A 21,949-nucleotide genomic window follows, 5' to 3' on the forward strand; every position below is an offset into this window, starting at 1 on the left:
AAAGCAGATAATGCTCTAATGCAGAACAGCATTCCCAGTCACAGCAGCAGCCAGGGCTGTGCAGGGGTGGGCACCCAGAGCACACTCAGTATCACCCTCCTCCGCCTTTCACAGCATGTGCTGCCACCTGGTAGCATTATTGCCGCTCTACAAACAGAGCCAAGCCACAGAACCCAGGAAATCTGACCGAGGTACAAAACCTTTGATAAGGCTGACCTCACTAAATTAGATTTCAGGTAGATTTCATCACCTCAGTTCTCACACAATGCCCACACAAAGAAAAGCAAACAGATCTGTAATATATGACTAGATAGTAAGAATACCCATTATCCTTGGTAATAAGAGCTTTCAAATGTGAGCTTTCCCTGTAGAACTTTAATAGAAACCTGTTTTTCTATTAAAATGCAGTTTGCCTTGTCCTTGGGATTTTATCTGAAACATTTATTCTTGTAAAATTCTATATGAACATTAATAAATTTTCTCCAAGACCTCAGGCACTAGCCTTACTGCTGTGTTTGTTACATCACAATCAATGTTGCAAGACTGTCTCACAGGAAAATTTCCTGAATATTAGGCTAGAAAATAACTTTTAAAACCATGTTGGACAAGTGAAATTAATATTTGATTGGAAAAAGGCAGAATGCTCTCAGAAGAGCACATTAAGGATGGGAGCCTGTGTGTAAGAAATTGGCATGAATAGTAGTAAAGATGTGGAGAATGAGTGAGCGAGGATAAGAGCACCATGATCTGTAGCCAAGATGATGGGTGTGTTTATTTATGCATTCACACCAACAGGAGGAACACTAATAAAGTTTCTGTCTTTCTAGATCAAGATCTTCAAAAGAACCTGACCAGGAATATGCACCCACCAGGAATTTCACATGCATTCAACACACAACATCCCCCAAAGAACTTCCCAGTCAAGTACTTCTGCTATAATCTGATTTCCCATCAATCGTGCTTCCATGAATTCCACCTGTGTAATCTATTCTTTTGACATCCCTGCAATTTGCCCAAACTTGTGACTTGCCCAACAGGACTCATTGCTCAACAACTTAGTCTTACAACCGCTTTGGCATCACGTAAAGGAGACGTTGACCCTACCACTGTTCTGCCACCTTGCACCAAAGCAGAAAATTATGGAACTCCTGCAAAGACCAGAATGGAACTGGAAACAGTTTAAAATCACAAGTACCGACTGTGATGACTGTGCAGGCAGGGACATGAGGACCAAAGGTCACCATTACAAAGTGGATTGTCCTTCATATAACCAGATGTGAGAAAAAGTTCAGTGTATCAGAGACATCTGATGCAGTACAAGGTCTCATCTTGCAACCTATTAATGAGTCTGCATTTGGGATTTCTCCTTTTTTTTTTTTTTTTACTTTTTTGAGTTTTCTCATACTCAGTCTCATCACAGACCATCAGTCTTCCAAACTTCTTAGGAAAGATTTTTTTTCTAAATTTGGAGTCAAGCTATCATGAAGGTTTAGCCTTTTTCCCCATGTATGAGTAATAGGTGTATTTTAATTTTCTGCCATATCTTTTTTAAAGATTGACACTTTTTTCTTGTTGAATTGCTAAAATAAACAGCATTGTCTTAGTGCTCTTCAGACTGGATTTTTCTGTGTGCCTACAAAATGTCTACTGAATTACAGTGCTGATTACCTAAAATGCACCAAAATTTACCTGATTTGCTTTCAGTTCTCCTGACCTCATTTTGCAGGGTGCAAACAGAAATTCTTGATGGTAATAGAAGTAGGCAAGAGATTGCAAGAATTCTCTATGGAAGGGCTCAGTGCAATGTGAAATCAGAAACAGAGGACTCCCAGAGAATTGATTAAGGGCCTTGACCCTTAACCATGGGGTATCAGAGCCAGATGAAACAGCAAAAGCCAGCTTTATTACTCCACTCAAGCTCTTGTCACAGCAGAAGCAGCATGAAGCTCTCTACATGGCAACTCTGACACTGTGCTGTGAACTTTGTAATAGTTACTTGTAAGCATGTGCTCCAAAAGCAGGGGAACATAAATACCCAGGTCCCACTGCACCTATTTCAAGTATCAACAGCTGCATGGCACTAGGAACTTCCTGGGAAGTGACAACTCACAATGACTTTAGTATATAACAAAAAAAAGGGTGATTCCTTAAGGTATCTTTCTAAGTCATGTACAGTTTCATTCCAGGTTTTAATGTCAACTGAGCCAGCATGATTTTTTTTTTTTTTCAGTAGTTTCATGGTACATCTCTACAACTTCCCAATTTGTCAACCAAAAAATTAACCAAAGAGTTCTTGAATGTTAATAATCTATAGATATCATTCTGAATGATTATTTGTTTGGCTATTCTGAATAATGTTTAGCAAGGTATAAGGATATTATCTAGTCTTGTTGGACTAATTTAAAGCAGGGAACTTCCGTTTTATTACTATGGGGACTATTGCACATACACCATTTCCTTTTTGTATTAGCTTCTAACACCTTTTTTGAATGCTCTCCCCTGTTTGATTTTGTGATTTAGAGACACCAGTTTCACTTTGAGGCTTACATAATGTACCTTGCTCTTTTAGAACATTAGAGACCTCAGGCTGAGAACAAGCAAGATTAATAATTCCACCTGTGTGTCTTAAACACATGCCACAGCTGTCACTGCTGATTATATATATATATATATATATATTTAAAAACATGTTGTGCAAGTTGTGCAAACACACTTGTGCACAAATAAGTGTGTGCATAAGTATAGAAATTTAAAAAAAAAAAGAAAGGTGGTAACAGAAGATTTTGGTGCTACATTAAGTCACTAGGGATACAGAGTTTATTTATTTAGCTAAATGTACTCAATATTATCCATACTCTGCCATACTGTTATTCCTTTTTAAGCTACTACTTCTGGTTTAAAGTAATTCAAAACTACAGCAAGAGGAAAAAGTTACTTTGCTTTAATGGAAAATTTGCAGACTATTTGCTACAAGATGGAAAATTATGTATCAGGTTTTTTCTTAATTTCTCCTTTCTTTTTACCTTCTTTATCTCAACTACTTATAAAAATCAAAAGCAATTTTAAATTTAAAAACCATCTCCCTACAAGGCTTTTGTTGAACGTATCAGATACTTTTGAGGACACATGGCACCAATATTCATTTAGGGATAGATAGATTCCTAATCATGAAAAATGAATGAATACCTCAATGTTCATAAAAGCAACAGCACTTACAATGATATCATTAAGAATTTTTCAAGTCCTTTTATAGCCTCAGGTCATCAAATCAGGCCTTAAAACACACTGATAGTGTATAATTGAAATTAATGATAGGACTCTTTGGCTGATTCAGACATAGATATTGTAAAAAATCAGCACCAGAACTTTTCAGCTCTCAGTCTTCATATTCTTATGAGGAAGAAACAAGTCATGCTGCAAAACTGAAGTCACTAAGTTCCGGTAGGAACTTGGAAGCCAGTAGAAGCCATAAAGGATTTACAAAGCTTTCTGTCCCACATCTCCAACGTGAAGGAGATCCTTTAGAGAACATGGGGAAATTAATTATCATGTTGATCTACTATCACTAAAGCTGTGTCAATGTTTTATTAAACAGCAGTTTTTGACTTAACTAAAAAAATGAACATATGTGACTTTTAACTCTCAATGTTACTAAAACAAAGCAAACAAACAAAGTCATTTTGTCTTCAGTAGAACTCTTGCTTTTATCAAGGCAAATCTTACTAGAAGCACTTGCAGTTAACAAGAAGCTTTAATTTCAAGGCCTAATGCACATGATGAAGTCTCAGGAAATGAAATGTATCACAGCTTGCATGTGTCATTCTTCCCTTTCAACATAGAAAAAGATGTTTGCTTCTCAGCCATCAGACACACAAACCCCCATGGGTCAGAAGAAACAGTTATTGCAACTGTAGCATTTGTTCTATTAAAGAATTTCTGAAATGTTGGAAAGACTTTTCTCAGAGTTAACAGTGTGATGAAAGACCACATATTGGGCGAGTGAAATCAGTTTTGGTGCTGGAGTTGAAAAAACACAGGCTTAGGAAAGAGATGTTAAATCCTCAAAACATTCTCTACTCACTACTAAAAGCAGAAATTGAGTCTTTGATGTAGAAATCGGTATTTACAATTAAAATAATTATCTTACTTTCCTTAATTCAATCCTTTTGACTTTTTTTCTGAAAGAAAAATACCCAACACTGTATCTGAACTACTACTGAAAGGCATGATTATCCACTTCTAAGTTTGCTTTAGTTGCTGCTTAATGTTCATTAATTATTTTCATGTTTAAAAGACTTTTTCTCCCCTGTAATGCTAGAACTTAGTTCCCAGATTAACTGTAGCTCCCAAAAAGGAAACCTGACATGCCAATTTTATCTTAGTGTTGATGCTTCTCTTGCTACAGCTCCATGGGAGGAAATCTCAGCTGGAGTACACAGCTCCCATTCAACTGATCCTTTGGAAGCTGGGCAACCTGCACTGAAGGTTTGATATTTGATTATGAGAATTTGCAAAACTCTGTTCTGCTGTGAGATACAGAGTACAGTTCAGAAGAGAGTATTGACTACTTCTAGCTGCCTTCCTCTAAACTGTTAATCGATGACTAATTAGTCATTTAGATTTACCTCAAAATAAATCCTGCTTGAAGAGTATTTTCCCTAACCCCGTAGCAGTCTCAGCCTCCAACAAAGATTCTCACTGAAAGTGGGACAGTTCCCAGGAACACCTCAGAAAAAAACCCCACATGGACTTGCTCCATCCCCTTATAAACCAACATGCTTCACCTGCAAAATTCAAGCCACAGGTTTATCACCAGAGCTCATCAAGGGCACACATTATCACCATTCTAATATAACAGTGCTCTTTGTAATCTGAGCACATTAAACAAAAAGCTCCTAAATCCAACAGGTTACTAAGTTGAATGGCATCAACACACAGAAAAACCTCAGGAACAGCACTTTGCCACCACTCAGCCAGGGCTGCCATCTCCACCCAGTGCAGTGCTTCCCTGAGCTCCTATGCAGGGCCTCTATTTTGAAGTGTCCTTGCATGGAATTCAGAGATGTGCTTCATGCACTAGTGCCATACACTTAACAGCTTAACCCTGAAAAACCCTGAGGATATGCTCTAATCAATTTCTCCAAATAATTGCAGCAGGTTAAAATGTACTGAATTGGTTTTTTATACATTTGTTCCCACTTTATTTGCTTGCACATGTCCAGTGACAATATCCAGGCTCTAACAGTGCAGGCACTATTGTTTCAATTCATAAATAAACACTAGTAAATAACCACCCATGCAATGGCATTGGTCCATTGTTAAACTAAAAATTATGGAGCAAACGTAGCTTTTGCAATGTACATAATTCATACTTTATTATTTTGCTCCCATTTTCCACCATCTCTTTCAATTGGGGATTTCCTGCAATATGTATTTCACTAAAAACATCATAATTTACCCACTGCCTTGTAACTTGCAATCAAAGCACATGCATTTACAATGTGTGATAACTAATAAAAGTACAGGCACACCTGTGCCCTTGACCTCTCCCTACCCCTTCATTATGGAACAGGCAAATTTTTTGATTCTGTGGGAATTGTATATTTTTATCCTAATAGTGATACTGTGAGATAGGTTTTGAAAAAACTCTATTGCTCTGTGGGCTCCAGCCTGCTTTTTCTGAACTCAGTTCTTTCACACAAAGACTTCTGGGAGTGCCTGAATACATGCATGCATGCAGAGAGTGACAGCAATGAAATGCAGTGAGCCTGCAAGATGAATAAAATCACAGCTGGAAGGAGCTCCCCCAGAAACACAGTACCTATACTTGTGGTTTGAGATCAGAAACTGGTCCTGATATGGAGGGAAAAGTATGACGGAGATTGCACACGCAGAGGGAGAAAAGCAAAGCTATTTTTAAAAGTGTAAGAACCTGAGAATTGCAGATCACCCAGCTGAATGAGATATTTGGGAAGATCCTGGAAGATTTGCAGCGTTCTGAGAATAGCCATAAGTAAATAAAATAATCTCCTCCATGATGTAAACAAAACAGCTCACTAGAGCAAGTGAATTTCCTTCCAGCTGGCTTAGTGAACAAGGATAAACAATAGATGGGCCACCTCTATTTAGTGAGGCATTGGACACTGGCATTACAATAAACTGGAACATTTGGAGAAGGCCAGTTAAATAATCTCAAAAATTAGCAGTTTATTACTTATCAGACTAGGAGACTTTGAGATCTTTCAGAAGTCTACCCTGTGATCACATTTTTTAACTATTCAAGCAATAATACCCATAAATTTATTTGAGTAATTAAATAACACAGAAAATTCACATGTCACCATGTACTGGGATAATTTAAAAGCATACTTTAGAAAAATACTAAGATGAAGAATAATCCTGGTAAGCCAGAAAAATGGTTTAGAGACAGTAAGATAAATTCAATTAGGACCACAGCAAAGCCCCACCCATAGTAAAGAGAAATAAAGAGTGTAAATACACAGAAGGGAAACAAACAATCAGAGTTTACCAGGGAGAATTCTGGTTGTTAAGATTCAATCTGAGTAAGAGTTAACTTATTCTGAACTGTATTAACAGGAATATTGTAAATCTGAAATTGAGAAAATGCTCTCCTTTTCATCCTCCTGGTGAGAGCCCAGCTAGAACCTTGTCTGTAGCTTGGCCTATCTGCTTAAGGCAGACAAAAGCAAATTACCAAATCCTGAAGGGAACAGCCAGAGTCAAATGTTTAAAAATGTGAACTAAAAGGAAAGGCTGCCATGAATTCAGCAGGGTTAGTCTAGAGAAGAGGGATTTTACAGGTAACATGACAACAGTTCTATAATATGAAAGCTGGGAAAAGTGCTATAGCAATAAATTGTTCCCCAGTCTCACGAGGAGGAGGAAAAAGAGAAACAACTTTGCCTGCTGAAGAGATTTCATATGGAGTCTGGAAAAGAAATTTCTAATTCACAATGTTTCTATGTCTATCATTAGTGTCCAGGGAAGTTGTGTCACTGCTTAGACAGCAAGGGACAAAACATCTGTCATTAATGCTATCTCACTGAAAGGAGACAAGCTGGATAAAAAGGTCTCTCTCTAGTGCTTCCAAGATTTGTAAGCATTTTTTTGCTAAAAGACACAAAACAAAATACTGAAAAATATTGTACAGTGATGGTATTTGCAGTTTCACAGTAAACATGTCAAGCTGTTTTTCTCCATCTTAAAATATCTGAAACCCCAGATGGTCCCTGAAGTGCTTAAATTGCATTGATCATCACCTGTTCTGCATAGTACATTCTTTTGCACATTCAAGCTGTGAGCACAGTACACATTCATGCAGCGTTACAGCAAGAATGATAGGTAGTAGTAACTTTTCCCAGGTTTATGTGTATGCCACCCCTGAATAGAAAATGTTACCATTAGTAGCTTGTTCATTTTTTAAGCTTATTTTTAAGCCATTGAAAGAGTTTGAGTAACAGCTAAGTTATTTTCTGCTATTCAAAACAAATATTTTAAATCTGCCTAGTGTATTGTAGGCAAATTGGGTAAAAGAGATATGAAGTATTCACAGTAGACTTTTTTTTTTTTTAATCCCAGTTCACAACATCCCTTGTTATCATGTCTGAAGCCCATGGAATGTGTGCTGGTGCTGTTTTATCCCTCATTTAATTACTTGCTTTATGAGGACAACGCTGGTTTTAATGCTGATTTCTCAGGGAAATGTCAATACTGTATAATTTCTCTCTAATGATATTTGGGGGAATAGTGCAATTTTTTTAATTAGTAAATGTGACTAATAATGCTGTGTTCTTGAAGCCATTATGTCTGTAATTTAGCCTTGGCAGTGCTGTGGTGTATTACTAGCATATCCCCAAAATTTAGGACTCCTTAACAATCTTACTGTCCCTGCAAGTATTTGCTTAAGCTGTACAAAGAAGCAGGCAGACATTTACCTGCCTTCTTCTGACTGCTTGCTGAGTCACTTCCATCGGGCTCCATCCTCTACTTACTACCATGACCAACTTCATGACCTAAGTTTTTATCAGTTAGGAACCTCTTGCTCAAGTTGTGGGAGAAAAAAATTCAGGAAAACACACCAAAACCTGAGAACCTCCCCACAAACACACTCCTCCCCCTCCAAAACAAGTCTATTCCTGGTATCTTCATCCAGTGCTGGTGGGAGAACCAGAAGGCTGCAAGGTACAGTAAGAAGATAAGTTGGTTACACAAATTCAGTTTCCCTGAATACTGAAGTAAAGAAAAGGAAGGCACAAACAGAGACAAGACAGTCAAAAGCCTGCAAATTATTTAAGCAGCAACCTGATGTAAGAGACTGATATTCAAGCTCTTGTTTTAAGCTGGCTCTCAGTGGTATCCATGGATATAAATATTTTTTATAGTCATCACAGCTGTGAAACTCTGGGTAAACTTCTTTCAACACTTTCAGGAAAATTTAAAAATACCAAATTTAATTTGAGATATCAAAAGAAAAATCATAATTTTAGTCCACCATGTAATTAATGAAAAAAACAACATAAGTTTCTTAATAGCACTTACCTAGAGACCTTGAGAGCTCACATAGTCAGAAGGACAACCCTTTGCAGTGATAATGTGGAACAGAAGAAGCACCAGCCACAAATCATGAGGAAAGGACAGCCTGCCTCCTAGATTAACTACTGTCTAGGCACTTGCTAGCAGGGATTGATTTTCTTTTCACTTCATTTCAGCCTGTGAGGTTTTTCCACCTCGTACTGAAGTTTCCCATGCATTCCCATCAAAGTGAAAAGAAATGAGGGGATGTCCCAAGTTTATATGAACCCACAGAAATCCCAGTGGACTGGTGGGGCAAGAGAGCACTCACTTCTCATCACTCTCACCTGAGGACCAGGGGCAGGTGCTGTCCTCCAGCTGCTCCACATCCACCTGAGGCTGAGTGAGCCAAAAGGGCTGAAGTATTTCTTAGCATGCCTCTCCTTTGAGGGCAAAGTAATTTCCCTTCCTGAAGAAACAAACTCCTCTACACTTCACCAGATCAGGAGCAGCATTTTGTGTCTTGGCAATGCATCCCCACATCTTCTCGAAAAGATGGTGGTGGGACAGATAGGACCTAAACACTCTCTTAATTAGGCTGGGTTGCAGCATTGCATTTGTGCACTATATTTAAAACACATAAAAAGTATTGAGCAATTGAGCTTTCTTGTTGAGAACCGTATTCAGATGCTTAATTTTCTTAGAAGCTCTAACCAAGAACTGTTGAGAAGGATTTTATCAAATAATATTGAAAGAAAGATTGTTCAAAAATGACTGATTTTGCATGCCTCAATTTTTTTGCCCAAGATCACTTGGAAAGAATTGTTCTGCAGAGCACTAGCAAATTTTAACCTTACAAAATATCTCTAACACAACAAGACAATGCAAAATTATTCATCATGTTTGAAAAGTTGGGCTGTGATATGTTCCCAATCAAGATTGTGCTTGAAACTGAGATACAAATATATGAACTGCAGAGTGCTGCCAAAATGATCAACCCCGTATTCTATATTTCTTGGAAGGGCATACAATCATCCTGGTCCATAAATGGCTACTGTTTCTATAAAACAAGTCAATTTCTGTCTTGCTCTCTGGCTTTAATTTTAAGGGCATAACTCCACGTGCAAGCCAAATAACCAAATGCTATTAAAATATTTATTTTTACAGAAGGTGCTGTCTGCTTGTCTCCTAAGTAGAAGGGTGATGAGAAAGTGAATTCACTGACATTTCAGAACTCAGGCTTTTGCAGTGACAGGGACACACTAGTTAAGGAGGATTTTATGCCTGTTCCAATTTTACTGTGATCTGAAATGTTTTAAATTGGCTGTGTCTGCCAAATCCTGAGAAAGGTTTAATTGTGAATGTCCAGAAGAAAACTGAATGCAACCTACTTGACTCCATGCCTGTCAAAACTACCCTCATTGCACATACATGATGAGTTATGAACCCTTGTCAAATCCTGGCAGAATATTGCAGCAGAAGGTTCCCTATCTTATATGAAGAAAAGTTTTATTCTAGTAGAAATATATATATATAACATATATTTTTAAAGCCAATACAAGAGGATGATACCAGTTACTCAAAGATGTCCTATTATACCTAGAACAAATGGGAAAGAAATTGATCTGGCTTTCCTCATTCAACTTTGACCCATCAGGAGTTTCCTGACTCCAGCACTATGAGTTATAGATGATCATCCAGTGGAGCCCCCAAACTTATGAGCTGGGCTTAACAGCTGTCAGAGCTAAGTTAATATGCACTCATTTGCTTCAGGGTTTGCAGCTTGCCTCAACACTGTGCTCACTGACTTCAGTTCTCTGAGCACAAGAGCACTTCCACGTCTGCTTGCAGCAGGAATATGCAAAGTGAAAGATTTCACTCACATCTGTGTGAATAACAGTATTTAGACTATAGTCTCATTCTCAGATTCTGTACTCTAGGTTCAAAAGGAAAGAAATTAGTTATTCTGAACCTTTGAGAGAGTCAGTTTTTCAAAGCACTTCCCTTTAGAACAGTTTTAATGAGATTTTAATTGCACTTTTCTTCCTTAGGCAGTACATACCTTTTCACAAACTGTTTCTGTAGCATTAAATATATCCTCCCAGCAAGCAAATATTTGGTACCCAACATTTTGCATGAAAGTATTTAGTGTTTGACTTGAAGTCCTTCCATCATTACCTTTTTGCTATGGTGGTCTTCCCCTGGAATTCAGTCCCTGGAATTCAGCCCAATCTTTCCAATTATGTCTCCAGCCCACATCCAACTGCCCTGTTCTACAGGTTGTGGAAACACTACCTTCATGGCAAGGCAACATTACAATTTTCCCAGGATACCAAGTCACCCTACACAGCTGATTGGAAGCTTCAAAACAGTACTTGAGATGTGCATTGGCTGTGTGCTGGTGTTCTGAACAGGGTTGAATTTTTCTGTGGTAGGCTAAAAGGACTAGGAAATGTAAAGGGGAGAAAATCATCTAAAACATCATACCCATGTGGGGAATGAATTGAAGCTGGGGATTATATTCTCTAAAATCAAAACAACCAAGGTATAGACTAGACTATGGAAAAGGCTTGCATTTACTTTTACCTCAGAGGACCTGTTGTGAACCAAACCTCAGAGCTCCATTTTTACCTCTAAAAGCTCTACTTTCTGCATCTTGAAGCATGCCCAGATTATCCTCTGGAGCTTGCATGTACCATCCTTTTGGATGGACATAATCAAGTTCAGCCTTAGCTGTTTCCAGCTCGTATTAGATGAGGGATACCACAGCAATAACCTAGTCTGGACTTCTGGCAGAAAGCATTTTGAGATTCAGGTACACAGTCCATTGTCAGCATTGCTGACTGCTCAATTATGAACCATCATTGAGAGATGAGAAGAAAAAAGAAGGTAGAGAAAGACTTATAAAATACTTTCAGGAACCACAAGAAAAGCTGTGCAGGCAGTTCAGGCTTTAGTGAAGTCAACTAGAGGTCTACAAATTTTTCTAATGAGCATGTGAGTACCATGTTTTAAAAACAAATGTATGTGTTTGAAACTTAGCTACCATTCATGAATTTGATTCTAAATTGGTTTGGTATTTAGAGAAAAACTTCTCACACATGTTTGTGGCACTATTTTACTCAGACTGGATTATTTCTGGAAGTCAAATCTAGCCAGTTTTTATTCAAAGACTTCGGAATTTTTTCCTTTCAAAAACATCTATATTTGGAGACCTTGTACTGCATGTCAGTGAAAGCATATTTGCTGGTAAGCAACCATATGTAACAGATGCATTTTACAAAATATTTTCCTGTTATTCTTTTAGCAAAAATGTTAGAGATCCATTTATCTCCTGGAAAACTTTTTTCCTTAATGAGTTATATTTTACAAGCTTCCTAATACTTTACACAGGTTTGACTGGTCAGCAGCTTGCAACCAGATACCTGGACTTGCCCTTGGGAGTCATTTATTCAAGGACAACTCAGCTCAGGCTGCTCACTTACAGATGTTAATGTAAGATGAGCTGTGTTACATTAATGGGTAAACAGTTATCTAAATAGCAGTCAGAAAACCTCAGCAGGTAAGTCAAAAGTACAGAGTAAAATTCCAGCCATAAAATCTACAGAAACAAGATGAGTTTGCAGTAACATGGTGCTGAATACCCAGCACTGTTGTTAAATGAGCTTGCATTCTGCAATCCAACACCAATACCTAGCACTGTGCTCACACTTTCTGCCTTCAACATCACCACATTTTCTCTGATGCTATAAAATTTTCATACAATTTTTCCACTGACTTGTTTTTTTTTCTCTGCTTCTTATACAGGTCTAACTCTTCTGACAATTAAGTCAATGGGATTTTTACAGTTGACCTACATTGAAGAAATACTGGCTTTAGGCCTATTGAGTTACAATTTCCACACAAGTAACACTAGAGAGGTTTTTTCACTTCACACATGATAAAGACCTTTTAAGGAATATGAGTGAACAGATAAAGTAACTAAACACAAGTTAGAGATCAAAAACCTCAAAAATATGAATTAAGTAACATCCAAGCTTGTATTGTGAGCAATGCAGCTTCATAAACAATAATGACTCTTATCCAGAAAATGAACGGTTATCTGAACACATACTAAAGGATTTTATATCTATTGCAGTGATGAAAGATGATGACTTGAAAACAACTTTGAGTGGTTTCATTCAAAACACTAGTAAAACCACAGTCCTTTGTCCAGCAGCAGTTTCTAAAACCTTTTGTTCATTAGGCATGCAAAACCCCCAAAGATCCCTCTTGCATTAAACTGTATGTTGCTTGGTGCTGCTAGGACTGCTACAAGATAAATGGCTTGTGAGAATATGGATTTGAAGTATTACAAATTACTTTTTGACTGCATTATCAGTGCCATTTTATTGATAATGAGGGATTTGCTGACTATTTACAACTGACATTTTGAGAAGTTGTTCTGTAATCCAAAATGATCTCTTATTCTACAGCATTCATTTTTAAGCTAGGATCCAGAGGGAAAAAAGTAGGCATTCGGCACAATATGACATTTTGATCTATTCTGAAGAGTTTTTAAAGGATTTAGCCTCCAAAATAGAAGAATAGATTAAAAAATACATAAGGACATTTTCATTAGAGATTGGCTCTTCTCAAAAAGTTCAGATGCTTTTATAGGAAGCACAGGAGTTCAAACCCTCATCTGAAAGTGTTTCATGGAATTGAGGTCTTTGGGATGCATCAAGGTGGTCTTTTGAGACTTCCCATTCTATAAATAGACTCTTGTAACAGGTTGTAAAAGGAAGATAAAGGCAAACTTGCGTGCAGTTTCAGGACTTTTGGATCAGGCAGGTACTCACAGAGCATCCTTTTAGCACTCAGATCAAAACTAGTAAGAACCAGGAACTTTATGAGGCCCTAAAGGGAGACTGGAAGTAGAAGCACTGAACTATTCTTAAACTTCAAGAGAGTTCTGTTATGGTTACCAATAAAACCAGAATGAATTCAGTTTGCCTGAAATAGTTTTGTTTTCTTTAACTAAATGGTTTATCCAAGGTTTTCTTCTCTTCTATTTCTACAATAACTTTTCTGTAATAACTGTTCTGGTACCTTTGCCAAAGGAACGTGTTATGAACAGTTTAATGGTGCACTGAATTGACAACTCACTGACAAACATTAGATTGTAACAAAGAAAAAAAAAATAGGAGAAAAGAAAAGGCAGGAAGTGGGAATCAAGAAGGGGAGATGTCCCTGTCTCTGAAAGCAGCAAAGTGGCAGAAGATCCTGGACCTGTAAAACTGAGCAACAAGAAAAATGAAGTAAAAATAATGAAGAAATAGTGAGGCAGTTCACAGGCTTTGTGCTACAGTCATTAGCTGTTTATTGTCCTAGAAGGCATGGTCCATTCCTCTTATAACCTTATAAATAATATTGATAAGGAACTCCTAATCTGTGTCTAAATATATTGACAGGAGCTGCCAGAAATTTCTGTGCCTCAACATAGCTCAAATTTTTTTTTTTTATGGCTATATTAAATCACAATTTTTCCAATAGGTTAAACATATATTGTACATACACAGCTATGCAGAACATTTGAGACTTCTCAGTTTGTCCATTTCTACTGCGATGCCAAAATGTGAATTTTGGAGCCCATCTCTGGACAGGCCACTAAGCCCTGGGTTATATTTTTTTTAACATAGTGTTGTGTAATAATGTGCATAGTACTTTAGAAAGAGAAAGAATACAGGAAAACCAAGTTGGTGATTTCCCCCACAAATTCCCTGCCTGAAAGGAAACTCTCCATAAAGGAAGTTAATAACCCTGGTCTGCCTGCCTTCCTGAGACAGGACATCACTCAGATGCTGGTACAAATTCATTGTCTATAAATGTATCTATTGCAATATTTATTCATTTTCCTGCTGTCAGCAGTGACAAATTGTTTCCTTGCATTCTTTAGTTAGAAATGGGCTGCTTTTTCTTTTTCTTATATACCTTCCAATACCTCAGTCATGTCCATAGCTGTTACAGAACTCAAAGCAAAGGCATTTTATTAGACATGCAGCAACAACAATCACTGTAAAATATCAAGCTTTAAGAAGAAATTTCATGAAGCCTTCAGCAAATCCCATCACAGGTTTTCTTTTTTTAAATAAAACAAAAGCAAAACCAATGCTAACAACCTCAACAAAACAACAAAATTAGCAACTCTCCTATTGCTCTATGACTATACATAAAGAAGTTTAATAGTGCAAAAGTAAAAGGTGGGCAAGAATTTCAAGTTGGGGTATGTAAAATATTTTTCAGCCTTTTCAATGGAACTTTTTGCCCATATTCACACATAACAAAGTCCATCATCTAAACTGTAGTTTAAAACTGAAAATTAAAAAAAAAAAGGGTGTACAGCAAAAGCTCCACTGAACAGTGAGCTCCAGGAATGACAGCCTGAAAGACATTCATAAAAATAAAAGGGCAGATCTGTTAGCTAGACCAATAAATTAGACAGCTATGGTCCTTCAGAGGGTGCAATGACAAGGAAAAAAATGAAAGTCCAGATGCTGAATGATTGAAGAAAATTAAGTTAATTCCATGAAAATCCAGGAGACACCATCCTAAAATTTTAGTACAAACATGACTTCCAAAAGCCCCTAAAGCCCCAAATTATTCTAAGATGCCACAATTCATCCACTCTGAATCAAAAGCATCTTCCTTTTGTTAGTATCACAAAGGGGTTTTTTACCTGAGTTTTGTGCTGTGTAGAATGAGGGCAGGAGAGTCTTCACCTTTTATTTGCTGCTTCTCATCAAATACAATTACAGTGGCATAAGTCCACATTTTATTTTCTCTATTGGACTCCTTGCTTTGTTAAAAATTAACCTACCATGAAAAATACTCACAGAATATTAAATAAGCATAAACATATCAGTCAAACTACTTAAGAAAGCATTACATTTGTTTAGATGTTCTTCAGCTTGTTCTGTGGTAAAAGGATGCACAGAGATTACTTTAGACAAAGAAATCAAAACAGAATAATTTCATTGTGAAAACCAGGCAACATTGCATTCTTGATAGCCATTTACACTCCTTTTTATACAGAAGCTTTATTGCATTACATTTCTGAGCATTATTTCAGTATGTGTTAAATAGTTTTTGAAAGTTTATAGACTGTATCAAAGCACATCAAATCAACCAGAACATAGCTGCTTGCCACTCTAATCTCTAGCACAATCCTATTTTGGACATTTCTTATTTTGACATTTCTAAGTCTTCAGACAGTTTTCCCTCTCCTGAAATTGTGTTTAGTGCTGTCTGGAGCAAGGTGGTAGTAATAATATTTAAATTTACAGCTTCAGAGAATGATACAGTTTACTTCATCAAATAGAAACAGTTCCATTAAGGGAAACACAAACTGCCCTGATAATATGTGCCCCAGCTGTGAGTGCGAAGATGAGAAGGCAGGTTCATTTTCTTTTGTATTCAAGGCTTGACCCAAGACCCACTGGAATAACTGGAAAATATCACATTTTTGTAAACATCCTTGACCGATATGTGATTTGTGTTCAGTGGTTCATGGAGATCCAAGCATGTTGGAAAAATTTTTCCTTTAGATTTGTTCTACACCAGACTCAAACTTTGGACTTGGTTAACAAATCGGGGCAGTGAACAATGACCTCCTCAGCAATCCCTGTGGGTGATTTTCCTGTTTCAGCAATCAGCTGGTAGCTTTCCTGCATGCCACCACTGTTACTCTGGCAATTCAGGGAAGCTAAGCCAAACTAGAGCAAAAAAAAAAAACGCATCTTACCTATTGATCTGCCTCCATCACGTAAGTATTACTGGAGAAGAGGGTTCCTTCCCTTGCCTTAGGGACAAAAGGGCAGCTTCCTTCCCGGGAGCTTCCCAATCTTCAGCAGGTGAAGAGTCTTTAAACCAGGACAAAAACCAGGACAGTTTGGCATTTCCTGCCAATTTCATCCTGTCCATATGTAAATTATCTGCTCTGTTCAACCTGAGAGGAATCGGCCCACGAGGCACGATTTTATCACGCCTGTATTTCGGGAGCTGGTTTGGGTAGGGCTCGGGAAACACGAGGCTTTGGGCTGAGGAAACCTGCTCGGAAAGTTTCCTGGAGCACAGCTGCCAGACTGGGCCCTCGGCCCCGAGCCCTCCCTGCGGAGCGCTGCCGTGTGGGACCGCTCCGTCCCGCACGCTCCTCGTCCACGGCCGCCGCTCCTCCGCCGTCTGCGGCAGAGCCTCGGATGCGAGCCGAGCCCTCACGGGCCGTGGGACGGGTCAGGCCGGCAGGGCCCGCAGGGTTCAGCAGCGCGTCCGGAAGGCTGCAGACTGTGCCGGCCGAGGGAGGCCCCGCAGCCCCTCACAGCGCCCGGGGAGCGGCCGCAGCGCGACACGGGCGGAGCGCTCCGAGCCGGCGACATACAGCAAAGCCAGGCAATGAATCCTGGCCGGCTCAAGTGGGCTCAAATCCATCCAGTGAATTTCACCCCAGGAAAAGCGAGATGCGCTGTTTGGCTGATGCTTGTCTCAAATATTCTCTGAGGGGCGGCCACGGGCAGCCTCAGCCTGCCCGTCCCTCTTCGCAGACCCGGCTCCGGAGCAGCTTTGCCTTAGAGGGATGGGTGGGACAGTACGGCTCCCACTGCAGTTTTCAAGAAGGGAACTCATTCGTGACCTTGTACTCCCCTGTGCCTGGGTAATTACTGCATTACCCTGGAGATTTTTAAACCATTTCAGATTCTCCCTGAATCACCACATCCAGGACTTAATGCATTCCCTACTACATTGCTGCATTTATAAGGATCTGTCTATCAGCTTCCAGCCCCACATTTTCCTATTGTCTCTAACGGTACAGTTCATTAATGCCTTCAGTCTTTATTACAGCTGATTACAAAGATGCCACCCTTCTGCAGAAACAAAGTTATCAAAGAAAAAAATTCTGGAAAACTATTATCTTTCCAGCCTTTGAGAACTTCACTTGATATTAAAACAGGTAAAGCAACATCATTCAGTCTCAAGAAGGCTCTCTATTCCATTAAAATTTCATTGATTTGCTGCTGATAGAAAACGAACCACAAGAGACATTGATGAAAAAGCTTTATAAAGGGATATGACAGCTGATCATCAATTACTGAAGTGTAACTGGAATTGAACTTTAGCACTGTGGGCAGGTGCAGACCCAGGATTACAAACAGAGTCTTAGTCAGCAGCCAGTTTTCTCCTTCGTTGTTTTGAATTTGCTTCATTATTAATAGGTCTGGGGGAGGAAAAGAGATTTTAGAAAAAGAAGCCCGATGCCTCCTAATTTATCACCTTTATCTGTGGTCCAAAGTAAAAGCATCCAAGACTTCTCAAAGTACCTCAACTGTCTCCTTAGCAGACTGAGTATTTTTAGCCCACTGGATGTGAGCTGCTCCCGAGAACAGATGGGTTAGCACTCCAAGCACTTCATGGCTGTATGTGCACTGCTGTAGGACAGAATGAATACAAAATGACCGGGCTGTGAAGCCCTTATTCCCCACTTCTGTCTCATTGACTTCAACGAATCCCCAACAAGAAACAATGCCAGTTTCACAATGCCTCCTTGTTTCCTCATTACAAACTGATTCTTATCTAGGGTGGGGAAGGGGAAGTTTCGGGTTTTTTTCCCTTTCATAGTAATATTTCAAGGTTTCACAAGTTTTCTCACTCTCTCCTGATCCTGCCTTCTCAAATAGTCAGGGGTCTCTGGCAGAGGAGCTGATACAACTCTGAAGGGCGTGTTTCTAGTCCAGCCCAAGGACAACAACTGGAATCCAAGCTATTCATTTTTGCCGCACCACCACAGCTGTTCTGTGGGATGTTTCACCTTTGCAAGGAGCTGGTACATTGCAAATGTTTCCATTTGGTATTTGAATGTGTAGTCTGAACTTTGTATTTCTTAATCACAATCTTTCATCCAGGAGGAGATTTCTATTGTGATTGATCACAATGACAGCTTGAAAAAGTAGATACTTTTTTTCTACAAATGTTCATGAATAGGCTTTTGCATAACCATTTATAGAATTAGCCTTTGCAGAGAAACTGGAACAGTAGGTCTAATTTCCTTTATGTTATTTATTATTCAATTTAAGTTAATTACTTTTTGATGCTCAGACTTTTTAGTAGTGTATAAATGTAAATCATACTCTAAGGATCCAAGCATGTAACATGATATATTCAAAATTGTGGACAAGATGCATCCATTCTTTTTTTCTAAACTCACTTTCCTAGCTTGATTTTTTCTGGAAAAAATTATCTGGGGTCTTATTTAAACCTTCATACATTTATTTCTGTCATCAGATCAGATATTTAATGGGCTTGACATTTTGAGTAACTGTTCCCTGGGTATTTTAATTCTCCCCTAAAAGGAAACTAGCATTGAGGGAGAGAATGGATACCTAATGAAATGTCAAAAACATTGAATATCTGCATTAAATTTGGAGCATAATGTAGCATATTTTCTTTTAGATATTAATAAAAATATAAAATTTTCTGTGTTAAATTTGAGCTCATTCTTAATATTTTCTGCAATTAAAAATATCCTTAGAAAATTTTATTCTTTTTTTATTTTTTACTGTAAGGAATTGAAACAATTTTATGAAGCTTGACATCTTGAAAACAGAACATTTCTCCATTAAATACTGTCAATGGAAGATTTTAGAGTAACTCTGGGGAAACTGAAAAGTGATTTTAACAGGCAGCCCTGATAAAAAATTTTCGTATTTATCAACTAAAGATTGCCACATGAACTCCAGCAAATGTTGTGGGAGCTCAGCACTGGAATTCAGTGAATATTTTTTTGTCCCACAGAATGGTTTGCTTGCCTACATCTGTCTCTACTGCTTTCTTATTTAAAAAATCAGATAGAGTCCAATACATCACATAGACTACTGAAATTCAAAATAAATGAAGCAGCATTATGTGAGTACAGCACATAATAAGTAACAAAATATTGTCTAGAAGGCAGTCCAGAACTTATGCATTGCTGTTAGAATTTTATTTTTTCCTTGGGTTCCTTGAGAGAAAATGTCAACAGTAAAAATGATAATGAAACATATACTTTAACACTTCTTCATTACATTGGATTTGAATGACTTCCTGAAAACATATTTCACATTAGCATCTGGCTATCATGAGCAAAAAGACTTTGAGAATCAAGAACAGACATAAGTGCAACAGGCTGGCTATCTTACTGATTGCAGTGCAGTGTTCATTGTACAGCTCTCATAAATTACTTGCTGTAGTCCATTATTAAGCTTAAATTCCTGGATGGGAAGATATTTTCTTGTTTACAATGCTGAAGTTTCCTACAGGAGACCAGAATAACCAGGGATACCTTTATTCTTCACTGATTTTTTTAAGTGCTGTGAAAATTACACTGGCAAACTCATCATACTTTATGTGGTAAGCAGTACATGGTTTCTACATTTGTAAATCCTGATATGCATTATACATTTTACAATTTTCTGCCCCAAATAAACTACAAGAATACTTAGTAACGTTTGTCTAAGACAACTATGTCTGATTTTCCTTTCAGGCAGTCCCTGCTCTACCAGCTTGTGGAATAGAAGGTGCATTACACTTGGCCACATCTTCTCATGCATTGACCATTAATAACAACAATCATGCCATTAAAAGAATTACCTCCTACCAAAAAAGAATTTGCAATCACTCCCTTTCTACACACCCACACAGAAAATATGTCTTTACTGTGTTCTTGATCAACACTCCTTCTATATCACTCCTGGGGCACTGTAATGTTACTTACTGAACAACTTCTGGGATTTTTTCTTACTCACTAGGAATTGCTTCCTATTGGTGTTGTATGAGGGAAAAATAGTGACCACAATAGTTTGAATGGTGAGCAGGAAAACCTGTGCATCTCAGGAATACTTAATCCAAACCTTGCCTGCTGTTACATGGAAATCTGTGTGGAATAAACCAGTCCTGCCTCCTCTCTTTTCCCTCCATGGCTTGTGAGCTTGGGACCTTCTCCCACCCACAGTTCTCATTAAAACTGAGAACGGGGGAGAAATGGCAGCTAAACTTTAAAGGAGACATAAACATGCCAAGTGTTTTCTTTGTACATACATCACAAGGACACAAATAGGACCAAACTAAATGTCCAGTCTCTTTTGAAGTTATTCTCTTCCATAAGAAAAGTCACTTATCATTGTATAATAAAGATACCATAAAATGTTACCTTCATTTAAAACTACTGGTAGAAATTCCAAGAGAAAAGAACCCAAACCCATTGAAGGCTCCAGCCTAGTAGAAAATTTGCATTAGCTACAGGCCATCATGTAAATACACAAGCTACAGGATTAATCACTAGCAGTAAACAAATATTTGAAGAGATGCTTTCACACAGCACTTGCATGGCAAGAAATTAGCTATAAAAATCAATTATGCATCATTATCATCTGACAGTATGTATCCAGGAGATTCATCTCAGGAAACACAAAGCAAGCATCTGGTCAAGTGCAAACACCTCATTCTGCAATTGATAGCCTGGCCAGGGACACATTTCAGAGAGGTCACTTACCCCATCCTCTTGGGAAGGAAAAAATGAATCTTAAAGCCAAGCCACAATAAGACAGACAAGAAAGCCAGTCCTTGAAAATCATTGAAAAATAAGCTCTGACATGTAAATTATGGAAACAAATTTATTACTACAAAGAGAAAAGCTTCTCGCACTGTGAACTACCATAGTCTACTTGAGACCAGGTTTGTGTTGAGGTAAATGGAAGAATTTAGACTGCAATGAAATGTAGTGTAACTCCACTAATGCTTAATATTCAGGCTTCTGGTGTTTCAAGGGAAGTCTGAGCAGAATTGGATTCCTAGTTCATACAAAACTGAAGTCTTTTACTGTAGTCAGTGTATTAATACTGCCTCACCTCAGCCAAGAAATAGGTTTAATTTGATTCAAGGTAACTGAAATCTAGTGGAAATTCTCCCTCTGAATTTGGTTTTTTGAAATAGTTTCTGCTCAGCCTGGAAATGAATCTCTGTTTTAAAAACAACTTTTATGGATCTCCTTCTTGAGGGAAGTGTTATTTCATTTAGCTTAGGATTTGTTCAGAACAATAGGGATTTAGTACCTAAAAGAATAATCCAGGATACCTATTATAAAACTAGTATGCAAAAACTCATACTACATCATTATTCCATTAATTACAAGAGTTAGACTGGCATCTACTTTCTTCGAGTAGCCTTGGAAATCTCATCCATGATTGCTGTCAATTTCCTTACTTGGTTTTTGTTCTCTTTTGGAGAAGATGGCAGTATTAAATTGGAGATGTCTGTGTGCAATAACAGATTAAAACAAAATTCAAAAGAACAGATGGATCTGTGGATCTATGAAGAAGCAAGAATAAATCCTCGAGAGATGCTTTTTTCA

This window comes from Fringilla coelebs (assembly GCF_963513975.1).
Source record: "Fringilla coelebs genome assembly, chromosome: 8".
Classification (NCBI taxonomy): Eukaryota; Metazoa; Chordata; class Aves; order Passeriformes; family Fringillidae; genus Fringilla; species Fringilla coelebs.